Below are 26,744 nucleotides of genomic sequence, written 5' to 3' on the forward strand. Positions count from 1 at the left end.
CGTAATTAAACAAGCCCGGCCTGCCTTTACAAGAACCAGTATCGTGTATTTTCAGATACATCCCTACAGACACACAAAAACCTTATAGACGAAACTAGCTATTACAATCATTAACCGGATAAGAAGCCCACAATCTCGTTAAGTAAGTCCATTTTTGATAGACGTAATAACGATATTGACAAGTTTTTTTTATCGTACGCCTCCATCTACGGCACTCGCCGCCGCTGCGCTGCGATTATCGCGCGTACAAGAAAAAAGTTTTAAGTTATCGTTGCTGTCAGTAACACTAATCTTGCATCTCACGGAATGCCCGTGCGTTTCGAAATCGTCACCAGACGAATTATTAGCCGTTAATGCTGTGTCGTAACATTTTAGTGGTTTACAACCGAGTCATTAAGGACTAAAGCTCAAATTACGTTTACTAAATCCTATTATACGGCAATTTTATTCTTATCTAAGCTATGAAACCTAATGATCCTGGTTTTACTGTTTTACCTTGCAGCTAGCCATTTAATATTAAACATTAAGGCGATCTACTTCTCATCCAACACGCTACTGTCGGCGGTCAGAGAGTGGGACGCCAGTCCGCTGCACGAGCGATGGAGGGCCTACCACAAGCCTGTCGTATCGGGGTCGGGGTGACCCGAGACTCAGGTCCTTATAATTAATTGTTGTGTACGTCTTAATTTAATTTAATTAATAATAATTGTATTTTATTATGTAATTAGTTTTAAATGTTTATAATCACATATGGATTATTTCTGGAATTAATTTTCATTCATTCATTCATTCATTCATTCATTCATTCATTCATTCATTCATTCATTAAAGTGTTCCCACTTTTACCACCTGTTACTTAATTTAGTAATACATAATATGTATCAAGCTCCCTGTCAACGAATTATATTAGCTAAAACTCTGCTTTCAATGTTATAAATAAAACAAATAAATTACGTAAGTAAATGGCCTTACTTTGTATCTAAACCACTGTTAATTCTGGCATTACTGCTCGTAAAATTCATCATTTTATAGCCGAATGTGTGTTCATAAAATAATACCCGATCAACTAATTTACAAAGGCAATCTGTCATAAATCGAACCGACTAGGCTCAACTCGCCGCCACATACCAAATTCGAGTGACGGGAGATACAATTTGTTACCGATATCAGTGAACCGACAAAATGACCGGGATTACCGTTACCAGATTCAGTTGATGTCCAGATAGTAATCTATTAATAACATTCGTCCAGCGCCGACGGACAGATCTATAAATGATGAGTTTCATTTCAGATAAGATCATATCGGATATCTCGGATGATTGATGGACTCCGTTCGATATTACTTAAGAATTCTATTACCTATCCTCTGTATTGTTTTCTAGTAGGTACATTATAATATTGCCTTATTAGCATTTTTGCTTTTATTCCTACAGATAATTTTAGAGACTTTCTTTTAGACAAGCAGTTTGGTCGGTCAATTAAATCATTCTGGTTTCTCATATTCTCCAAACAAAATTAAATGTCTATTTGTCGACTCGTATCCAACTGTATTTTGATGATTTAATTTGTAATAGGTAGAGTTTGTAAGAGGTAGATATCATTCATGTTGACTGTTTATGAAACACATTTAAACATGCATAAATACTGTACAGCCTGGCAAAAAAGAGTAGAAATTAAACGGTGGCAACACTGTAGTGTCGTCACTTTCAAATCAATTATATATAAGAGAACGGGACGACACTACAGTGTTGCCACTTTTTAATTTCTATTCTTTTTTGCCAGGCTGTAAGGCACATATATTATAAATATTGGTCAGACTAATCTTTAATTATTCTAAAACACATTTGATAATATCAAGTAAAGTTATAATTATAAGAATATTTTAACATTAAATGATAAATGACTCAGTCGAGAATGACGCTGCTTTTTTCCGTAGCAAAGTCATGAGGTATTAATTCTAAACCAACATTTAACGTTCGTCAGTCCACCAGGTGGGTAAAAGAATGGCATGAATAAACAAAAGGCAGATAATGCAAGAGATCCGCTGTTTCTGCTAAGTCATTGCGATGTATAATGTATCACATTCTTTATTATACTTCCTGTGACAAATAAATTATTTGAAATTTCGGTATCGTGTTGCATACCAAGCTAGTAGCTACTATTGTATAAACGTTAATGTTAAGATAATAATTTTTTCATCACACTTGCTCGGAAAAGATGTATTTACACGTAGGGCTTGCGGGCGGGAAATTGAAATTTTCGCCCTAGGGCGGAAAAAATCTTTTCCGAGCAAGTGTGATGAAAAACACTTATTTACACGTAGGGCTTGCGGGCGGGAAATTGAAATTTTCGCCCTAGGGCGGAAAAGTGTTTTATACAGAAGTTTGTTTTTATTAATTCTCCTTTTTTTCCTTACAAGTGTGACGAAAAACATTGTGTGTGCCACGGGCGGTAAAGAAATTCCGAACTCGTGAACATTTTAAGCCCTCGCTTCGCGTCGGGCTTAAAATTGACACTCGTTCGTAATTTCTTATTTCCCGCCCTTAATACACAATGTACTATTTCCTACTCGTCGACTATAATTCTTGAATTAAGATTTCTTATACCAAACTTCAATTGGGTATTTTTAATGTATGGGCTCCCAACTCAACTATAATATTCATATCGATACAGTTTAGTCAACTATAATGAAATTGACCAATCACAGCTCTCCGCGATCAACAGGACGAAACCAAACCAAAGCTGAAATTAATTATTTATTTTAGGTTGTATAGTAGAAACAATTGGTTCATAAATCAGAAACGCGCATGTGACACCCTTAAATTAGCAACATCCATAGACTCCGAAAACCACTTAGTGTTGCTTGTTAGTCTCCATAGGCTACGGTGGCCAAAATCGAGAAAACAACTGTCTAAAAATTTAACTTAGCGCGAAGCAAGTACCAGGGCCTCATGAGTTACGAGAAGATGTCGTTGACCAACGCGCCGGGCGCGGCGGCGGGGGCGCGTACCAGTATGAAGGTATCGCGGGGGCTTGCGTATCTTAGCTGTGTATACTTTTGGTTTGGTTTGTTTGTATGAGTCTACTAGTTTAAAGTATTATTTATGTTGGCTCGTAGAAAAAGTATTGTATACAATAGTGATATAATCAAGCTTTTCAATCTCGTACCTGACTTAGGCAACTCAGCAAGCTTCGTTGCCTAAACACGGTACTCGACTGAAAAGCTCTCTATTATATCACGATTGTATAAAATACTATTAGAACTTTGTTACTTCTTAAATCAAAACTGCCCTATATCATTTTCATAATAAGTAAGTCGATAAACCTGAAAGTAGATGAATCAAATAAGCCACAGTATCTTATAAGTTACAGCGCCGTTGTAATAACTCTCATTTGGATAATAGCTGTTAATTAATTAAAACTCTCGGATATTTCTTCCTAATGATCCAAACGACCAAAATGGCTTACAAGCGTGTAGGCCATTAATAGATAGGGATAAAATCGTTTTTTGAGAGAAAAGAAACATAAATGGAGGTATAGAGGTATCACGACTTGGGACCACACACCCGCTCGCCCGCGACATCGCTTGTTAGTGTAATGATATGCACATTTATTTGAAACATTGTATTTGCTGTTGAGATTTACATGCTGTACATACAACATCTAGATTTTTGTTCTAACGTAGTCTGCATTTAAATGATAAATGTTTAACACACAATTTGTTTGTGGCATTAAAGTTATTTATTGTGTTACATTATGCATGATGTGTATGATTTACGCTGATGGTTGTAGGTATTATTGTTGTTCGTTCTTCTTCTTCTTCAACCTAGCGTTTTCCCGGCCTAGCGCCAGGGTCCGCTTTCCTGCTCAGCTCTTTCGCTTCTCCACTTTGCCCGGTCTTTGCCCGGTCTTCGGCATCCTCAGGTGTAAAATTGTTCTCTTCCATATCCGCTGTCACGACGTCCAGTAGTTATAAAGCACAATTTATACTTCTTAAAATGTCTGAACTTTCTATAATGGTTTTTACTAATCTATGTTTAGCTCTTTTCTCTAGTAGGTACTACATACGCTAAGTTAAACAATAATAATTTTGTACATGAATTGCCAGCCGCGCTGCCCGCGGATCGGAACGCTCGGTCAGCGTATCCGTTCACTAATCTGCATATTAGATGTACCGACAACTTAACATGTACGCCCGTCAAAACAACACCACATTGAAATCTGCCCTTTATGAATTATGTTAATAAGTATCAACCATCTGGAATAATTAAGTGCTCGAACAGCAAACCGTACTTGTCTCACGTTCTCGCTTTGTTCGTGTTCATTACAAACAGTCCCAAAGCGTACTCGCATTTATAAATAAAGATACTTTAAGATACGTATTGTAATTTATGTCTAAACATTATTCAGTCGTTAAAAGATATTATCTCGTTTTGATTCTAAAAGGTTCTATTGTGTAAAAGGTTGACAAGTCAATGCAGCTTATTTATTGGTGTGATCGATTTAAGCTCTCGCCCCACAATGTTTGCAAATAATATAAAGTCTCGATTCTATTAGTCTTTCCTAGAAGCAATAATATCGACTATAATTTCTCTTTATGGGCTATGATGGATGGGTTTACCGTTCCAGGTAAACGGATGCTTGTTATTAACTTTTTTGTAGTAAAGTGAAAAAAAGCTACCTAAATATAAACAGTTCTATTATTATGAATACAATGGGCGTCCAGAACTGGCGGACCGAATTTCAATCAGTCACGGCAGTTTAACACTCTTAATCGGTACTTTTATTTTGTGAATCCATTGTCATTGACTATTTCGCCTCATTAATAGGCACTGAAGCAGAAGGCAGAGAGCACGAGTCCTCTTGTTTAATTCAATACCAAGGCGCCCATAAATAACCATTCATTATTTCATTTATTTAATATGCACCAGTAGTTCATTTAATAAAATGCCTCGAATATTGTTTCTAAATTGCTTCAGCACTATCTAAAACTACCTATTAAGTATAAGACTAGACACGTAATGACGAATTGTTTAAAGTTCTTTTTTAGGGTTCCGTAGCTGAAAAGGATAAAACGGAACCCTTATGGGATCACTCGTGCGTCTGTATGTCTGTCCTACCGTTCCCCCTTTATCTCCGAAACTACTCAGTCTAAAATTAAAAAAAAAATACACATAGTTCTTTACCTATAGATGACAGGAATACCTGTTAGAAATGTGTAGTCAAGCGTGAGTCGGACTTAATTACTTAGTTTTTGATCTGACCCCTACGGGTTTTTTAAAGATTTCATTCACGTTCCACATAAAAAAATACATTCTTAAAAATTTAGTAAACCTTTGGAACGCGAGTCCGATTTGCACTTGACAGGTTTTTAATTATTTGTATTTAATAACCTTGTGTAAAATAAAATATAATTCTGTAATTAATGTACATATTCTATTAAATTTACGTATGCATTGTTCAAATTACCTTCAATAACTTCGGCTTAGCTCCAAACTACTACATTCGAAACAAAAAAATCAATTTTTATCCACTGGTTTAAATTCTAAGCTTCAATCAGGATCTTCGTTCTAACAATGAACATTACATAAAAGGGGCTTGGAATGACTTGATTATTTTGCTAAGTTTTTTGTACCTACTAGTGGAATACGCCTACACGAATGTTACCTATTCTTTTAAAGTACTCCCATTTAGTACGAATATCTTTTAATAAATTGCCAAGACGTGTTGGTAGGGGGAAAGGCCCGGGTTTACGCAACGACGTATCAAAATAGACCTGACATGAAAATTTGATGAAATAATATCAAGCCCCATGCTCAATTCACAAACCACAAATTCCAAAACCAATTCGTAGCGTTTGGCACACAAAGGATAACGTTAATTTATTTCGACATCGAATTGCTGAGGGTACAGACCCGACGCACAAAAATTAAGTAATTCATTGGAGTTGAAAGGGTTTGTGTCTGACATAGAAAAAAGCCTGGTATAGAGCCATCAGTCGAAATGGGTGCGCTTGGCTGCTCCCAACGGGCGGGCTCCGTCAGCCGCTCCCGTCCGATGCATTCTTATTCTGATGCTTAGATAAACATTAATAAGTCCCTACGGTATCCCTTAACGTCTAAAATAGCGCGCGTTTAAGTTAAATAAATTATTTCCGGATGCACATTCCGACAGTTCAAGTCCGAACTATCTAAATGATTGTGTTTTCACTAAGCGTGACCGCTAGTTTATGTTTAGTTAAATACGTGTCAATTTGTTGCGCATGGTGCGCACCGTGCATTATTACGTACATTTATATTATTAAAATAAACTCATATAAATTCTAGTCGTAAACTTGGAGATTTATAATCATAAGTAATCAGAATTCCAGTTGAGTTGTGCGAATAAAAGAATGGTAATGAGGTTTCCCAGGTAACCCCTTGATGGAAGCCCATGAGTGCTGAGCAAGCAGGTCAAGCTCGCTGCTGGACGGTAATGAAGATATGCGAGTGTTCTCGAGCGTGTAAACAAGCGCCCCAGAGGCACTGTTTCTGTTTGCTCCCGCGGGATTAGTAATTTAAAAGTCAATGCGGACACTCGAAAGGGTCAATCGCATCGCGCGCCCTATATATTGAAAACAGATACCCTTTTCTGTATTCCGGTGGCAGCCCATGAAAGTTATAAGGGCTGAGTTGTTGAACTATGTAATTGACTTGGTTCTGCGGTCAGAGGCTTTGTTCTCTGCAGGGCGGATAATCGAAAACGCCTCTGGTTAGCCCCGAATGATGGGAGAAACAATGCGAAGTTGATATGTGGATTCGCCAGACGGTCCCTTGTTTGATTTGCAAAGAGCTATTTGCTCGTCGAAGACTGCGGCCGGAGCAGGAAATTGGACCTCGCCGCCGGTTTCTACATGGCTAACGTAACCAACACTTGTCCAATTACTTCCTTTAGGGCTGTTTAATAGTTAAGCACCTATACAAAAGAGACAGTCGTTTAAATACAACACCGCCACCGTTTAGTTAATGCGCCACAATTTGTGACAGCAATATCCGGCTGACACGAATACTTGTCAGAGCGCTAATAACGCTACACGCAGAAATGAAAACAAAAGAAAATGGGAGCGAGCCGTGACGCCAGTCATAAAATAGACAAAAGTGTAACTGCAACACGAATACTGTGCTATTTAAGTCTGGAGCGGTCCCTACACCATCAATTTTATTTTCTCGCACAAAACATGTCGGCTGTCGCTACGCATTATACCCGAAGCGCCACACGCAACATTCGAACAGCGTTTTATTTCGGGCAAACGTGGACGTTTCCCAATGATTGACTTATCCGGGGGTAATTTGAGAGGCTCTCGCAACCTGCCGGTCTGTCAGACGCTCCGAACGGCATCGTCCAACCCTGTCCGACGCCGTCGCCGTTGCACTCTAGCTCCGAGTCGCCTCAGTAATCCTACACCGATTGCTCTCACCCGGCCGAACACTTTAAAGTGCCGTGACAACTCCTTACCTAATATCATTAGCTCTCCGAAATATCCAAATGACTATACTAAACAATTGTTAAAACATTCAAGTTTGAATTTCTTCTGAAAAACATTTAATCATTACGACACTATAATAAGTAAGTATAACAATTTGAAACTTAATTGTTTTGAACTTTAGTGTCATTTATTCGCCACCGAATATCGCATTTCCACCAACTCCGTTTCAAAATGAGTGTAGCCAACGCACGCAATAAAAACAAAACCAAGCCCGGTTTGGTATCTATGGAGCATTATTTCATAGATATGTCGTGTAGCAAACGGCTCTCGTCGATAAGAGGCCGTGTAATAGTGATAGTGTAATCAAAAGACGATGCCTCCTGTGGCGCAGTTTGTCGCCTTTCTTGTTTAAATAAGCTTTTGTTGAATCATTTTCATAACCAATGTCTATTAATGAACGTTTCTCATTTACCTCAAGTCTCTCAGTATTTTTAAATTTACTTTCACGTCCAACGGTTCACAATCCTAAAAGAAAAATGTGTAATTGAATCTTGTATATCCACGTTTAAACGTCAAGTTTACTTTTTCAAGTCCCTAGCTCCTTTTAAAACGAAACACGGACAAATGGCTTTGTTTTACTTGGAAAGGAAATATTGACGGTCCCATGTGATTTCGTTCCATGTTTTAAAAGAAAACCAATACGGATGCACCATCTGCGTGTTGTCTTTTTCAAATAGCCGTGAGTACTATATGTAACTTAATACGCGCCTCGTTCGAGGGATAGCGGAACAAGAAACGTTCTTAGTGGCTCCCAATACTACAAAGACGTGACTTCGAAGAAAACATACGAAAGTAATGATACAAATGCAAAGAGCAGGCTTAGCGCGAAATGAAAAGAAAATAAAAACGCTGGAATCCAGCGGCGTTCGCTGGCTTAACGCATCACCATAATTCAATCGTGGATGGCCCGCTCTTTTGCTACCAAAAGGAGCAACGAATTTATTACAAAGCTCGTATGGTTTGGAACCCCTACCTATTATTTATGGCACTGAGTTGGTCTGTCACAAAAAACGGACGGGTGTTTCGAATATCGCAGCGGGCGACTTAGAAACATAAGCTGCAATAACACGCATTTCCTCTGCGCTTAAAAAAAAATGAGTAAATCCCAGATACACATTGAATCTATCTCTATCTGAAATTGTTAAATCTACTGACCATTTTTGTATAGCTCTCGTATAATCTCTATACATATTTTTGGGTATCAATACGTATACTATAAACGCGAACAGTAGGTAATTCATATTGAGAACAGGCTGGCGTACAAAAGACGAGTATCAATTCTGACCATGTGGTGGCAAATGTGGGAACATCGCCAAGATGTTGCCCCACTAATGACTTCGTTACTTCATTGTTGTGATATTAAAATGTAACTACCTTGGTAGATAAATTGTGCTTAGTTTAAAAGAAAACTATAGTAAATGTATTGGTAATTTACTATATAGATTAACCATGTAGCTACACATATGCTTATTGCTTCTTACTTGAAGGACCACTTTATTGCGTATGTTGAGCAATTTCTATACTTACGTCTGAACTCGTTTTTTTTATGAATGCTATTCAATTTACCCCAGGTGGTTCCACTTTTAAATCAATAGTCGATTTTCTTTTAAATCCTTGAAATTTGGAGTACGTTTTTTACCTAATCCGGATATGAATTTAGAAAACATTAGCTCCATCCAATGCAATAGAACAGCGCCATTGAAACGTGTTTAGAATTAACTGAAGATCCTTTAATTCTTTACGAGACCGGCTAAGTCCCCTTTTGTCATTCAAGAACACTCGAAAAGCAAAGCCATTATAAACCGGGTCTAAATATGTATACACGGCGCTTATGTAGGGGCCAAGAGCCTTAAACCAACTACGTTATTTACTGTAAACGCAGATTCAACAAACGGAAGACATTGGCGTTCGCAGCGATCACTTATAATCCTCAAAATGAGACAAATATCACGAACCGGGTCAACGGCTATCTTCTCACGTTTGTTGACGCTTAAAGTGTGATAATATATATTAAATGGATCACTAGAAGCGACCGACGGCGATAAATAAGCTCTTAAAACCATTACGTGTCACGCAAGATTTACTATGTATGGTAACGACAATTTTTTCCGACGCACCCGACAGCATTGTAGCTTGTAGTTTGTAGTTCTAGGAATGTCGATTCACATTTTGACAGCGATGCAATCGTGTTATTTTACATGTAATTAGTATTTATTATCAACCGGTTCTGGTACGCTCGGGGCTTATAATGAAGTCTGGGCGATCTTTCGTGTGAAAGCGAGCTTAACGTGAATTATGTGGTTACGGGACGCTAGAGTTAAGCAATTAAAGCTGTTTTTTATGTGTTTAACACTAACTCCTTAGATACGGCGTGCGATAATCATACAATTTATTACTATGCCAGTTACCACAATCCTGAGGAAGATTTGTATAATAAAATAATTTGAATGCCTCAACCACAATAAATGGGAATAAACTTTGACCTTTCAAATGTATTGGACCAAAAGGTTTCCTACAAATATTTAGCATAGTCCGAATACCGGAGCTGAGATAGCAGCCCACACAAATCGGTAGCGTGTTAACAAGACTTTTTTCAACAAAAAACCGTGCTACCGTCCTGTGAGAATTGGCTTGCCATCTGGTGGAAAGGAGATCCATCGTTGAAATTAATGCGATAGTTAACGCTTAAATAAACTGATGGGGCTCTCCGTCTCACCCCGCGCCTATTCGACCGTTCTTTCGGAATAAATCATAATGATAATTGAATCATATGCTGCGTGTCAAAAGTAATTAACAGACGCTGCGATACGCATCTCGGGCACATGTGTTTTTTTAATAACGTCGCCTCCAGTTTCCTCTTGCACACGCGACTCACGCTCGAGATAGCATCGACATAGAATATCTTTCACTCATATGGAGTTATTACTCTATCCGGCAGTGAATGAGTTTATTAAAGTCATTGTGAGAGTAAATTGATCTGTGAGCCCTCGTCGAGCGCGGGCGCAAACGCTATCGCGCTAGTGAAATGATGACATCTCGCTTCGATTACGCCTGGCTTAATCACCGGCGTGTGTCGAAATATTTTTGATAAGGTTTTTATGCCTATATCTACTTAATAACAATCAAAGGGCTCTTTATTTCTTTTAGAATGTTATCACGATTGACCTTTTGGTTTATAAATAAAAATACACACTAACGAAATTCCCTCGCCGTAAAATATACCACATTTCGGACGCACTTAATTTGAATGTATATATACATTCGGCAGTTTGTTGTTCTATAAATCTTGAGAGCCAATTTATCCGTAGGATACTTAAATTCGTTCCATTAACATCGTATCCCGTATTAAATTTGGCCGGCGGCGAAGACTGACAATGATTGGCCTAGCGCAGCCCCAAACGACCGCTGCGATGGGCTATAAAGGTGTTTCGCAGCCGTACACCAATTACCTTAATGTAACTACCATCAAAACAACCTTTTTAGCGAATCGCTTTCCCGCTCTTTCCCACGGAACGTTTGCTCCTAATGAAATTAAAGGTAAATATATTATCCGAGAAAAAATAACGTTCTAAAGAGCGTCGCGATGGACGTTTTATGAAAATGAGAGAACCCCGGCGAGATTCGTGTAACGCTAGCTGGAGTCGTTACGGGAAGTTGCGCGTTTTTCAAGCCCCTGGTAAAGATGAAGTATTAGAGGTGTCGCCGCCCCGCTGGTAATGAGACTCGCGGGAATACGAAGCAATATCTTAATACATGCCTTGGCCCGGGGTGACAAATACAAGGAATTTACACGGAAACGGTAAATAATTTATAACATAACCAACCCTCCTGTACGTTTCCAACATGGCGCTGACAAGCCGGAAGATAACGTGAAGATGCTCTTGCAAAATATACCGACGTTAAGTAAAATTATTGCTGACGAGGAGTCAAAGCACACCTCGTTATGGGTTTAGTAATTTCGCAACGCAAGCACTTCAAAGCTTCACTACTGGGGCAAACAAATTCCGCTAAAGGCATTAAACAAACTAACGCCTCACTTGTCAAGCATTCAATTTATGATGTTATTACCTGTATTGCGATTCCGAGTATTACCATATCGACAACATCAAAGGAAGCCATGACATAATAAGTCCATAAGATAGTAAGTCGAGTACTTCAAAGAACAATCGACGGCTAGCGTAAGATCACAAATTAGGCACCCGCATTCATTCATTTTATGACGCCAACCGTCTTGCTACCCTCGACTCGAGTACTGAAAGTTGAATATGAAAGGGTTCATAAAATGGCCATAAAACTGTTGAGGAGGAGCGGAGTGTGCGCTTGGAACTCTCGAGCACATTGATTTGTGTCGAGCAGCTGTCCCGAAGCGTTAATAACTTAATTCGTCAGAGACGGCGGCACGGGAAGAGGGTTTTAAAATGTCGCTACATGTGCGCAGGCGCCGAGGAAATGTTACAGCTAATGCGCGAGCGTGTCGAGAATGAAGACGTCACTCTCGACGTGCGACGCGACGCCGGAGTGCTCCTGCTGAGCGATTTGTGCCTACCGTCACCTTTACAAACCCTCTTAATCGACTGTTAAAAGTGATTACAATTCATCAAACTATCGAACCATACATCATCACTTTATAACTTTAAATGTATTTTCTCCAATATGCTCGGAAATGTTCACCTTACTGTAGCAAAAATAGTACGGGAAGTTCTTCGTTATTGTCAAACTCTAACTAAAAAACATCAAACTATCGCTGTCCTGTTCTAGCGGACGGGAAGTAAAAAAACACTACAGTAATAACTTATTACTGTAGTGTTTTTTACTTTTTAATAATAAAAAACGCAAACAGCCAATTATTATTGCCGTGAGCCGCTTCTACACGACCCGATCAGCTATCATTTCACGTGTATGATCGTGCGAATACTGCTTAATAAAATCAAAGATTATTTTTATATTTTTTTTAAATCTCATCCGTGTTCATAAAGCTTACATAGTTTGTCAAAGGACTTTCTCATTTCAAACATAGACAAAGAGAATCATACTATCTTTGTCTTACACTAGTACTAGCACCCAAAAGAAAAGGATGGGTGTAGTTTTCCTGGTTCTTACTGACTGAAAAGTTGGTTTGACAAACTATATTGCGCAATTATATTGAATGAACGAATATTGAATGGTACTGAATGGCAGAATAAGTTTGTGCCTTTAACTTTTAAAAATTAACTAAAGAGGGAAATTGTTTTTGACATTTTGGATGTGAAGGTTTGATTTGAGTGATGCTTGATGCTTAAATAATAATTATTTTAGCTTATTTCCTCGCATGTTTGGAGAAAAGCACTATATATGCCTCGGCAGGAATAGCAATTCGTGGATTCGTCTTCTTTGTCGGACTCCGCTTCGCGTCGTCCGACAAAATCGAAACTCATCCACGAATTGCCCTTTCCCGGCCTCTGCAATAATGTACTATTAATGCGACGGGAACTGTGCTAAACTGCATAACATATCGCGGGGAATATTAAATTATAGTGCGTCACCATGAAATTGAGTGACAGTTATTATTAATTCGAAGTTTAGAATTTCGAAGTCCCGCCTCCTCATCTCATCATTGAGTGTGCTTCAGTCGTTCCGGTGAGAACTGTCCTCGTAATTATTTGTACACATCCACAGTGACGCGGACTCGAGTGCGGTGAGAGATGTTCGTGTCAAAACACTACTTCAAATTTAGATACAGACTGTCAAGCCCCTCTCGTAATAATTCATATCCCGGCGCGCTTTGCTGATGTGGAAGCCACTTCACTACGTTGTTAAGTGTCACTAAGACTCACCTTAGCACTTTTATAACACTAGTCAACTAAAAATATCTACAAGAGCGCCGGAGCGCCATGTAGAAACCATCTATGTATATTCTTAGATGTAACCTTTAATTGGAGACATGCTCGCAGTTTCAAGTCGCAATCGATAAGTCGTGTTTGATTGTACGCTGGTGGAATATTCAACGACTTTGCTATTTGTCGGCGGTTTTCGCACTATACAAACATTTTCCATAACTGGTACCAGGGAGAATTTAAAAAATATCCTTATAATGCGTTCGTAAATAGATTATTTAGGTACTAAATATAGGGTTATGAGGTGATGGCGTTTGAAGCCACTTACCTATAAATAATGTTACAATTCACGGTCCAGGAACCGTGTTTGAGGGTCAAAGAAATCTAACTCCATTAAAAGTTTCCTTGTTTTCAAAGTAAATACAGCGTTTCGTCTCAAAGGAAGCCCTTAAAAATTAATGGAGACATCCTGATTACTTTAAAGATCCGTGGTATGCGTTATGTTCAGGACATTTCACTACATCTATTTTCGTGACCAAAGACAAGTTTACGGGCTTTATCTGCTTAGTGACTTTGAATTTCTTCTTTAAGCAAAGAACATAAATTCTGGTAAATATAGTGTTAATCCGGGAGCGTATAAATATCACACCGCGGGCGTGACAGCCAGTAAAGAATTGGATAAAGAAAACGCATGCGGGTAATATTGTGACTGTCGCCGCCATTGTACTGTTAATATTCGAACCGCCGGGAGAATATAGTTCTGATTCCAAAAACGAACACGAGTCGAGTGCGCGCAGCGCGCGTCAGATTATAGGCATAAATTATTGGGGACTTTTGTTCAAGTGAAAGAGCTGACTGGGGCCATTCAATTACTCGGCTGAGCCTTACAAGGAGTACCGAGACTTTTTCAGATGTTTGTGTAAGGGATTAGTTGGCGATATCTGTGCCGGTATCTTCGTGAGATAAGTACGAATATACGTCAACGTCGGACGACTAAGCCGATTATTTTAAATGTATTCACTTCCTTAATGGACGTCGTTTTTCACGTCGCGCTCCGTGACTACGCTCACTGACTTACTGAAGATTTTCGGTTATGATCCGGTCAATGACTGTTGGGGATTAAACCTCACTTGCTTTCTGACATTTATTAAATTGTTTCATAACTACCATACTTAGAATATATTAAAATTTCTTAATTACTGTGATGACTTCGTGCCGAATTAGACACAAGCAGGTAATACACAAATTAACAAAGAATGTAGTCCATTTGTATTTAGCACTTACCAATCATCCGAATATGTGGCTATAAACGAGACCACACGTGAACCTTATAACGTGTTCAGGTCGGAAAAATAAACAAACCGGGTCTCCAGACGTGCATACGTTAGTAGCCAGAATGATTATTGAAATGAGCCAAAAAATAAAGTAATAACAAGGATCATAGCTACCGCCCACCTGCGTTGGAAGGCATTGACAAATGTTGCTCTCCGGGCTCCCGGGGTGCTCGCTCAGAGGCCCAAATAATATACATATCATTATTCTACCCTGCTTTCTCATAAATATTACTTACAAATTTGCCTATCCCATGCGATGTAGGAGCTATTTTTTACCGGGAAAGAAAACTTGAAAATGGCTAAAGTGACGGACGCGTGACGTGACTGGGTCGACGGTAATTTTACAACGAGGTTAAAATTGGAGTGCATTATGGAGGTATACAAACATACATGCAAATTACTTAGAAACATTAAGAGCTTTATGCCAAAATTAGGTTAGGAGTTTCAAAATCATGCATTTATGATTAGGCTAGAAATTTGCTTTATAACTTTCCATAACAAAGGAGTTCTTGTGAGTCTGTTTGACTCAAACATACATACAAACGGGGCCGGATTATCTATACATAGGTATGTGTGTTTCTTAGGATAAAAGGAAGTTTTTTTTAACATCAGCTTCATAAATAAAACTTTCTATTAACTTTTATTACACCTCTATATAACCTTAACCAAATATGTAAATTGTCACATATTTATAGTATTAGTGAGATTAAGTACCCCTTGATTACATTATGACATCAGATGACAGTCGTGACGTGAACATTGAAGTCCATAATTTAATAATTAACGAAGTGAGTGTAACAGTTTTATTTCTACTTGCTACACACCACCTCAAATTTACACGGGGTGTTTTGCTAGGCAGGTGGTCTAATTAATTAGTAGGGCTCCCCCTCACCATCAGAGGGTTGAAATTAAATGTGTATTTTGCATTTTTTCACCCCCACGACCCCGCGTGCTGCCAGCCGCGCGTTATAATTAATAATAATCTAAAATACCTACCTAGTGTCGCGGAATGTTGGGAACGAAATTGCTTTAAGTAATTCACTTCTTGTACAAATCACTGTTCAAATTATTTCATATTTTCTAGGAATTTCTTACTTAGGTAATTATTAATAAATCAAACAATCGATTTGTTCGACAGTATTTTTTGTTTAGGTAGGTACTTTTTTCTACTGAATTTATAGTACCAACTGTAAGAAGTACTTATTATAAATATTACATATTATATATATATATAGTAAGACATACTTTTAATTGAATGTTCTTAAAACACGGTATTTTTTTGGTATTAAAAAACTTTTGTGATAAATATTATGCTTTGCTCATATAATGGTGAAAAATATCAATAATAATATAACATTTTAAGTAGCATTCATTTCTCATAGCATTTATAGCATATATATAGCATCGAAATATGCACAGATAATATGTTTAGGTATTTGTACAAATATGAAAAATAAATCCAAACTATTTAAAACAGGTACATACTTACACACACACTTACAAGAGAATACCTACACGAATTTAATTCATCGCCGCCTAGCACTTGTGTGCTAGGCGCTACTTGTCACCCGTCGCGTGCTACCTGCGAGGGTGGGGACGCTATATTACTTGTCTACATCACATTACTACGTTATTACCGCCGCTACATGTTGCGTGGGGTAGTAAAGGTTAACGCTCATCCCTTAGCTTTTTACGGCAACCCTGAGATGACGGTTTATAATTACTTTTCCCTTAAATGTGACATGTACATCTGCGAAGCCGGCATTTAAGTATGTCAAAGGTCGTTGTAGCTTTCATTACTGAAAGGTTGAGTTATATTATTAAAGGAGACGCGCGGAAAATTCATAACAAGAAGGAAATCATAATTAAATTTAAAGGGAAATTCATAATATAAATTGGTAAAAATATACGTATCATATACTTCATAAGTACCTTTTTTATTTATTTTAATAATATTGAGATTTTTGACCGCCTGTGGTTATGTACCATGCATATAAAATTTAACTCTGAGATACAAATGCAAACGTAATTTTTTACAGTTATAAATGTATATACCTACATTGTAGTTAATTGGGTAATAGATGTGAAAAGTTGTACTCACTAGAAATTTTACTGGAAATAATGATTTATGTAGGTACGTAATACGAACCAAATAATGTTTGAATTAAAATGAACGAAGCGAACACAATTCACACATCGGCAAATGAACGAGCTTTGTAATATTATGTTGTCGAAGTAAATAGCTGCTACGTTGTATGTTACATTTATGAATAAGTAAGTAATCACGATTTATGTAATTTGCGCTGAACATTTCAATACTAACTACATATATAATATGTGGGTAATCAAAATGTGATTCATTGGCAGAAATAAAGTTTGACCTAGATAAAATATTTTATACAGATTTTTTCGTAAGTTTAAATTGGAATATTATATTATTATACAAGCTTAAAATTATTATACAAGCAAAAATAATAATATCATTCGATTAATCTAGCCTCAAGTTTGCTAACCTATTATTATGAAAGTGATGAAAGGTTGTGGCTGTAGTGGCAGTTTTATGCAACTAAATAATATAATAAATATTATAGAACAATAATATACAAATACTTAAATACATAGAAAACACCCATGACTCAGGAACAAATATCTGTATCATCATACAAATAAATGCCCTTACTGGGATTCGAACCCAGGACCATCGGCTTCGCAGGCAGGGTCACTACTCAACTACTCACTAGGTCAGACCGACGACCGGTTTTTATACTAAATATGTAGTCAGTTATTCCTTGACTTTAACAAGTTCCTAATTAATCCTTAATCATAATCATTTATTTGTCACAAACCCTAGTTTGGGCCATATAGACGCTACTATCACCAATTTAGTATATTATGAAAAAAAAGTAGCACTCAAGTGAGTATTTTATCATCCTAAATTCTTCGCTAACCAATCTTGTTAAGATTCCATCTAAGTCAATATTAGCTTGCGGTTAGAAATCATACTTAATCCAATTCGGAATATGAAATAATTTTATTACATATAAAGTTACTGAAGGTCACCAGAGTGGAATCACCCTCAAGTTAAAGTCTACAAGTGTTATTAAGAACTTCAGAAGAGTAGGTACAACCCTGATACCGCACTCTGTCGCTCCAAGTTACACTTTCGTTAAGTGTCCCAATTTGCTTTTTCAATACTTAACCCCTCATATGCTTAGACACGGATCCGTGCGTGGAAAATTAAATCTATTGTTTAAATGTCAAGGTCACTTTTTCAAGGATCAAATCTGAAAAGGAGGGGTTTATTTGAGCTTTATTAGAATACGAAGGTAAACTACGAATTTCTAGCTGCAATCTGTATACTCTTTATTACATCATTAGTTTACAACCAGGTGCGTACTTTTCTCTAATGCTTGCTATTAAAGGCTGTAAGTAAGCAAAATTGCTTGATGGCATATGTTTATATTTAAAACTATGTATTAGTTAAAGTGCCTGATATCTATGTTAGCCCGACTATGAGTCTACTAGTCTACTTTTATATTAATTGAGCTATAGAAACTAAGTCCACATTGAGTACTTTATCCGTTATTTATTCAATTTAGACCACCATAAACCACGGGTCGCCTCGATAAAATCTATGAAAAACTACCTGTTCACTAAAGAAAATGCCCGGCATTCGGTCGAGAAGCTAGTAAACCACGTGAATGGGCATACAACGCCCACTCGGACCATTACTTACATGCCTACGTCTTTATACCATTCAGTAGAATAAAATGATTACGCATTGATGGAATATCGGTTTCCGTTCATTGAGACGCACGTTGCCATTCACCGTACGCATAGAAAGTTTTATGTTACAATGACATTTTTGATGAAACGAACCACTATAGCAGAGACGTTTTCCATTTAGATTTTCGTCTATTGCACGCGCATAACTATATTTCTGTCCCGCCCATGACATGATGGTTGTCAATGCCGTGCAATAGAGATAGCAAACATTCGGGTCAATGTACGAAAATCTATCTGAAAAGCATCTTTTCTTTAGGAGGGATGTGTTAGTTCTAAACATACAATTTTAAACATTGACATTCAAATGTCATTAACAAATCCAAATTGAACACCTGGAAATTTTCTCAACACGTGTATTGAACTATGAAAAATTAATATATATGTAGAAATGTTTTAAGTAGAGAGACTGGTAATTAGTATCGTGATTTAAATACCTACTTTACTGAAAACCTACTTTAATGAAATATTATCAGTATCACTGTGCTTATTAACTGTCACCGGTCATAACGAACTTGAACGTAAAATTTTCTCCTCGCTTTTTAGTTTTAAGGGTTCCTAATTCTTAAAAAGTTAAAAGCGATGCGATATTTAAAGAGTTTTCAAAGAAAATTAAGAAACCGTTCGCGACGATGAGGATTCGAAAAGCGCTCCAGCCTGGCTGCAACACAACTTTGTTAGGCACGGCGAGTTACCTCGTTACCGGTGCAGTAAAAATTACACAAGTTAAACTGGAATTAAGCTGCGATGGATTTTTTTCCAGTTATGCAGAGTAAAATTTTGCTGTACTAATGAGCTAGATTGTTAGCTCGCGCCTGGCGCCGCCTTTGTGGCAGGTGTTTCTGTTTAGCTTTGCGCTGCAAACTTCATTAATATTAAAAGTCCTAGCATTTCCGTATAGGTATAACAAGTTTCCGTTGCGCCGTCATGAATAAAAATTGGTAACAAATGCACCGAGTCGCGACAATACCGCATCTGAGTTAGTTAGCCGATAATTGGCGCGGAGTTGGCAACTGTAGCCGTTTCAGCTAAAATTCAGCTTATCACAACTATAATTAGGTGCAAAACTAATATAAACTTCCTGAATAGTGCGATGAACTTTTTACATTCAAATTGACCATTACAAGCGATTGGTCGTAAGAACAAACGTTTAGTTAATAATGCACGTATTCCCCTTCAGTTCATGATACGACTGTTATTGAGCCATAAAAACATAAAAGGTACATTATAAGACCCCACGGCGAGGTACCCCAAACAAGCGCTTATCTAACGACGATCGATCCTACAGTTGTAACAACCGCCGCACATTATTCTAACGCAATTAAACGTGTAACGTATGGGGGTGGCCGCTGAAATTTAAACCTTTGATAATGTAGGGGAATGGTCCAGGCTCGTATTCGAACGCACTGCTCCAAGACCTTCGTCTAAATATACCGCCCTGCCAATATATCAGCCACTTACTCCCATTTTAGACTGAAGGCTTTAACTGAAAACGCCTATAACTGCCACGACTGGTGCAGTGTAACAGGGTCGCCATTTACATATATCATACTCAAACGCAGCGAAGCGAAATTGGACTATCCACTTTTTAGTTTCGTACACAGATCCAACGTGCCCCTTTCAACTATAGCGTCCGTATTAAAATAGATGCCCGTCGGCCGCTCCGCTACGATACACGGCTTTAGATAAATTCCCTCCATTTTTCTCGCGCTCACGAGCCGTCGCCGTATAAATGCTCCGAGTGTCTTTTTTTGTACGAGCAACCGGAGGAATTACAACATTAATCAGCCGAAATGAACCTTTTAGCGAAATGTCAAAAGGTTTACGAAGATCTTCGCGGTAACGAGGCGCGGTTATCCATAATGAAAACAAAAGAATGCTCACTCTGTTATCCGGACATCGACGCGCGTTTTGCGCGGACGGGCCGGGCGCGCTGGCTGGTCCACCGCTTTCTCTTAGATAAGCCGAGTGCTCAGACTCTTTGTTTGAAACACTACATTAATTTGAGCTAGTGATGTAACCCCGTGGCATTGTTAAATTGATTGTAAGAGTGTTTATGCCCGGGTAATTCATAAAGATAACGCTGTTTTTTTTATCTGACTGCTGATAAACCCTTTCATTTCACAAAGGCTTTTACTTTTTTTAATTCGATTTTTCAAATAGATTCTGTAACACTTGAGTGAGTATGGAGTCGATTTGCGTTATCGCGAAGGTTGGCAGCATTTTAGTTGGTGGGTCGCTCGGTCAGCTGGCGCTGGGTCCACGTTTCCGCTTGATTAGAGGGCACTAGTTCCGCGCACACCTGTGCCGCCTGCGACCTGGCTTTTCTGCACGTTTTGTTTCGGAATTCGGGACGTTTACCGGAGAAGTTTTATCGTTAGATTCGAGCTATGCGGGCGCCGTCCGAGCTCGCTCCACGGAAACGGGAACAGAAGGAATCGCCATTTTATTCGTTTCCTAGACAATTTCATATTAAGTTATAAAAATAAGCATTTTAGAAACGTTCTCTTGCATTTTTGTTTGTGTATCATACTTGCCTTGAAATGAAAACGAATTACGAGGATGTATAAAAGAGATATTGCTTGTTTATGAAGGTCTTCTTTTATAGGCCCCTAAGGGAGAATCTCCTTTATCGATGCTTTATAATGGTAGTAACTGTTGCCCAAAGAGATAATAAAGTTTGTGAGTTTAATGCGTTACAAATGTAAGGGCATTGTATTTCATTCATTGGAACGCGGTTGGTTGAAATAAAGGTGTATAGTTAAAGGGTAAAGTGCTATAGCCTCCTACGGCCCAGCCATACAAATGAAAAATAAAATATTTGCCATAGAAATTTTAACCTTTAGTGTAGGAAATAGAGTTGATTTTGCGCTATTAAAAAACTGAACGAAACAAAGCAAAAGCAACTCTGTTCCAATCTAATATGATTTAAATTTCATTGAACTGAATAAGTAGGACCTTGGGTCTTAGGAGGATAGCGTGATTTTGTACTGCTTTGTTAAAAATGTTTTTTATTGTTTGTTTTAGGATATGCGCTGGAGATACTTTATTCGTGGCTTGCACTCATGATTCGACGTAACGGCACATCATAACAGCAAGCTGAGCTGCCTACACTTAGGTGAGTAAATACGAGTCCAATGAATGGCCAATAGGAACAGCAGCAGTAGTTGCTAAGCCGGCCAGATGTTCAAAATGATCTTGACGCGCTTGATTGTTAAGAGAATAAGAGCGTGTCAAGGTCATTTTTAACCCCTCGCCCGCTTCGCAACTTCTGCTGCTGACTTTACGAGCTGCACCTTACATCATATTGTTTTTAGAATTTAAATATGCGTAAAATTAAAATTACGTTAAAATTAACACTAAATAAAACTCGCCTATATAAACCCCCAACTATAAAAAGAACACATACTGGTACATAACAAAAATAAAGATAAAAAAATCCGTACAGAATTATATTTTTCCACTAAGATTCAATTCCAATTAGAATTATAAGTACACCAGGTATAGAATATAGAACCCCTTTACAAAGGGCTTGTAAAAGCTTGCCTAGTCGCCTAACATGGATCAACCCCCATCATCCCACCCAAAGAAAGGGGTGATTTGTATTTTTTTTCAATAAACCAACACCTGTGCCCGCACGATTTGTTCCACCATTCTAAGCTAAGCCTTGTAAATGTTCGCCCATTTGTAGTGAGATTGAAAAACTGCTTCGTATACTGACTGCAACAGTTTGTTGGATTCACTGCTCCTAATATATCACCTGGTTGGGGATGTTTACTGCACACGGAAACAAAGTTTTGTTTTGACGGGAAATGTGACGTTCTTGTCACGAATTCAGATGGTTTTTACCTTGTCTGGTCTAATATTGAAATATAATTGTGTGACATAATTACTGAATTCATTCCACCAGATACTTTATTATTATATTGTTATTTTACTAGCCGATTAGAGTGTCCTATTGATGAGCAAAGCAAATGCCTCTAAGCTCTCTCTCCTTGATTTCCACTAGTTCCGGTTTTGTGCTTCCTCCGACCAGTTGGTAAGGAAGGTATTCAGGTCTTCTCGTCAATCAATTAAGTACCTGTGACCTAATAAAATTTACTTTGTCGGTATAAGGGAGGGTTTTGGTGTTACTAAGCTATAATACAAATGCTAAAAAATAAAACTTATCTTTACATAAAAGTGTTATTAACTTAATAAGATTAACTCCCAATAAAATTCTCAAAATAGGTAATCATTTTTGGTCCACGCAGCCAGAGGTAATTGTTTTACAAAAAACATATTATGAAACCCTAATCTAATAAAATGATTGACACTTGGTAGGTACAAACATAGGTATACATTCCACGTTCCTGCGCGGTGAAATATGACCAATCATTTTTCAACGACAACCCCTTCGGACACATATGACAGATTTAAAGCGGTTGGCGTGAGTGATGCGTATATACCCCATGCGTCAATCACATTCGAGCAGTGTTGCCAACTTGGCATAAAAGATGTCAGATCTGGCATATTTTCACTCGCTTTGGCATCAAAATTTTCGATTTAGCCGCCTGTCTCGAGTTTAACATTTTTTCTCCACCTCAAAAAGTGCACAGCGCCGCTAAAGAAGTTTTCACTTCAAAAATTTGGCGCGAAGTATCATCCAATAGAAAATTTGAATTTTTGCCTTTTTCTACTGACAAAGTACGGTATTTTGATTGAATATTTTTAGACACCATATTATTATTTTAAGTCTCTATTTTCACGTTAAATTTTAGCATATTTAAAAAAAATTGGCATAGTTTTGGCATAGACATTAATCTAGCATTTTTTCGAAATCCGTCTTGGCAACACTACATGCGAGATGCCAAATAATCATGCAAGGCTTACATGCGATCGACGTGTCGAAGTCAGTTAACATTTTTTGAGGGTGAGCAAATCGAATAATGCTTAATTGACACTGTGCCGTTGAAGTGATTTCGACAGTGACGGCTTTTATGAGTGACTGCTTTTAATTTGGTATTACAATGTACATAATTATTTCTCTTGTGTCTCCTGAGTTATTAAAAATGTAATAAAGTACTTTACGCCCTATAACATGAACAAAAGGCGTAGTAAAACTGTAATAATATATGTACATACATCAAAATAATTAAAATTATACAAAGTTGGAAAAACGTGTTGCGGGTTTTAAATTATAAGCATTAAGATACTTTGTCAGAGCACGGCGGAATCTTATTTTATTTATCAACATTTCTATGCTCATGAGAAGCTATCTTTATCCATCAAAATTCTCGGTAGTTCGAGATATCTCGCTGACGGGGCGAGGATTAATCTAAATTGGCCGTTAAAGTGCCAGTATTACCGTTAATTGTATTAACATAACGCCATTGAAGCTCCAGAATGTACACAGTAATAACTAGCTACTCGATTACATAATATAAGCCAGCTTTATTATTATGAGATGCACGCTTGCCAGCACTAAGGATGTGACACATAAAAGTAACGTATCATAATTAACCAATTAACGACGTTAAACGTTAACCAGTTATGGAGTGTCGTTATTTTTTCCGCGAACTAAACCCATTACCTACGTAAGGTTGGCTAACGATAGAAAATCACCGCGGAAGCTCGGTAGCGGTGCCCAGTTTCATTATCATACAAATTTTAGTTGGGCTCTATTACTAAGCAATTTCCCTGATTAAGGGTATCGCTGTGTGCGGCGGCGACAGCCCGGCAAATAGGCCGATTGTGCCCCACAATTAATAGCTACCTTTATTTATACACACAACATACACAATTTGCTAACAATTTCCATGTGGTAAACGGATCCTGGTTGTGTGCGGATAAACAAAGGGATTCTTATCCCTGAACACGTTTAGACAGCTTTGGAGCTTACGCTGGCTTTTAAAAATTCATGCATTCCATTAGCTTGTTCGTTTGATTATTTTTCCCAAAAAATGGTATGGTTTTGGTGGCGATTTATAACGTTTTAAATTTAAAATTTTACGGTTGCTCACTCAAATGTTTTAAAAAAGGTTAGCCACTATAACAATGGTTATATTCTGTAGCGCGGGCGATCGGCTTCATGCCATCACTCGTAGTTCTACGACCTGATCTGTCGATAGGCTCATGCGGGCTCTAAATTGAGGCTTCGACGGCTGGACAGACATTATGTTCCTCTATCGACATGCTTTTGTCAGGGCGATTCAAAGGTGGTTATCCGAAAGTGGGTCAGCAGGGATTTCTGAACGTTGTGTTTAGTTTATACACACGTAGACTCCAGCACTAGTGGTCCTTTGTTCTCGTGTTTAGGTTTCGGACAACTATTTGAAGTAGGTGTTATGTGTGCTTTGTTAAAAGTCAACGGTTATATGTTGCAGTTGATTCAGGAATGTGAACAAAGGACGATACGAGAAGCGATAGTCATGGTTATCTAATATGCATAAGATCGGATGAAATATTGTGTCGCATGAGAAATATAAGGTTTGTTGGAGAAACTCAAGTTATCAAATTACGAGTGTCCTTACTGTCCTTACGTACAGGTAACATGATAATATTAGAATGTTCTTTATTGTTAAGTCAAGTATCGTATCTATAAGTAAGTAAGTAGGTAGAGCATTTGTTAGTGTATTTTAACAGGCTAAATGAAAATAATATAGAAAATTTGATATAAGAAGATGAGATGTAGGTAGGGAAAATATCATTGTTTGTCGATGAAATACATAGTTAATATCGTAAGAAATTATTTTTATGTAAGTACTGTGACATCGCATTAGTTATAATTGATTCGTTGAAAGTAAATAAAAATGCCCGCCGTCCTAGAAAATCAGCCGCCCTCCGGCTGAAATAGATAACTAATCATCAAAAAGGGCCGGCGAGAAATCTAAAGTGCTCACGGAATACGCGTCGTAAAGCATTTTCGTCGTGAAAACCTTTAGGACGGCCCGTCAAAACGAATGGGGGTGAAAAACTCGTTGTATATAAACAAAGGCTTGTTTGGTGGCTGGCTCATTTCGGCAGCGGATAAGTGTCGGTGTAATCCGTGCCGGGGTCGTGTAAATGCAAATCGTGCCATAAAGCCATCGACCTTCCCAGTTCACTTAATGAACAGGAGATCCTCGGACGTGGATCCGTCGTCTCAACAGCGGTTACGTGGCTTGTAGGTGGACGAAATTAGAGACGACCTAAATTGCTTATGCTGCAACGCTTTGGCCATAATGAATTTTGGGGCTTTGTTGCAGCCCGGTTGCATGGTTGCATTAATTAGGTTATAACTTAATTTGGTTATACACGTAATGGAATAACGATGACACAGTGGATAATGAACATAACTATCTCCAAGGAAGATAACAGTATAATTAAATGTGCTTGCTTTGTGTGAGTTTGGCTTACGGGCATTTAATTATTATAATGTATTCAGAAGAAAGATACCCTTTTACCGCTAGCGTTTCCGGTTACATACAAGTAAAGAGTAAAGCTTCAAATGCAGACTTTTATTAAGTCAGTATAATAGAACGGGTTTTATTTAAGTATAAAATACATATACATACACATTTTAAAAATACACAATATGTGCATAGTAGCATGACTTCAAATCTTTGTGTTTTCTTTGCATGACCAGAATAAAAATAAACAAGTCTCTATTTTTCTGTGTCCAATCTGCTGGTGCAGAAAAATGTTCTTATACTCGCCGATGGCAAAACTCTGCGGTTCGCTTTACGGGTGACTGAAGCGCTCGACTTGAATAAAACTATTGTTGACTTCTCCTGTTTTTTATATAACAAACGATGTATTTGACATGATTGTGAATCGTACGAGGTGTGAACAAAATAGGTACTACAAGAAGATTGTATCGGGTCCTAAGATGCATTTCTGAACCGTCTCACTAACTGTAACTTTCTTGACTGTAGGTACTCGTACATGTGTGCACTGGGCCGTTAGTGAAACAATACGTACAGTCGAACACGAGTCTCAAAACTTAGGGTTGTCAACTAAATAAATATGATAGCCAATATTTTCAAGAAAAGTTATTACCTAAGTGATATACAATTAATTAGGTATTTGATTACAAATAAGTTACTTTTAACTTATTGCCTACAAATTACTTCATTATAACAAAAGTAGGTACTATGTAGATGTCCCCGATATCTTTGTTCCCGTGGAGATTTTAGGCGCTATAATAAACAGTAGGTACCTACTTAGTATTTAATGATGAATTAGGATAAGTACTACTAAGAATTATGCAAAGTCAGCGGTCTACTGCATGAATATTCTGACTTGGTTTATGTTTAAATTAATCCTCGT

General features: G+C 37.9%; 2 protein-coding genes across 2 annotated transcripts in view; both read left to right on the forward strand.

Annotated features, from left to right (window-relative positions):
• The window catches only part of LOC134679993 (uncharacterized), a 191,190-nt gene that overhangs the window by 59,870 nt on the left and 104,576 nt on the right, over window positions 1–26,744 (forward strand). The gene's annotated exons all lie outside the window — the stretch shown is intronic.
• Window positions 1–26,744, forward strand: part of LOC134679959 (insulin-like growth factor-binding protein complex acid labile subunit) — a 67,435-nt gene that overhangs the window by 22,705 nt on the left and 17,986 nt on the right. The window contains exon 2 of the mRNA XM_063538912.1: window positions 21,483–21,573. The gene's annotated coding sequence lies outside the window, so the exon portion shown is untranslated. The remainder of the gene's footprint in view (window positions 1–21,482; window positions 21,574–26,744) is intronic.

The sequence above is a fragment of the Cydia fagiglandana genome, chromosome 3, assembly GCF_963556715.1.
Source record: "Cydia fagiglandana chromosome 3, ilCydFagi1.1, whole genome shotgun sequence".
In the NCBI taxonomy this organism is placed as follows: Eukaryota; Metazoa; Arthropoda; class Insecta; order Lepidoptera; family Tortricidae; genus Cydia; species Cydia fagiglandana.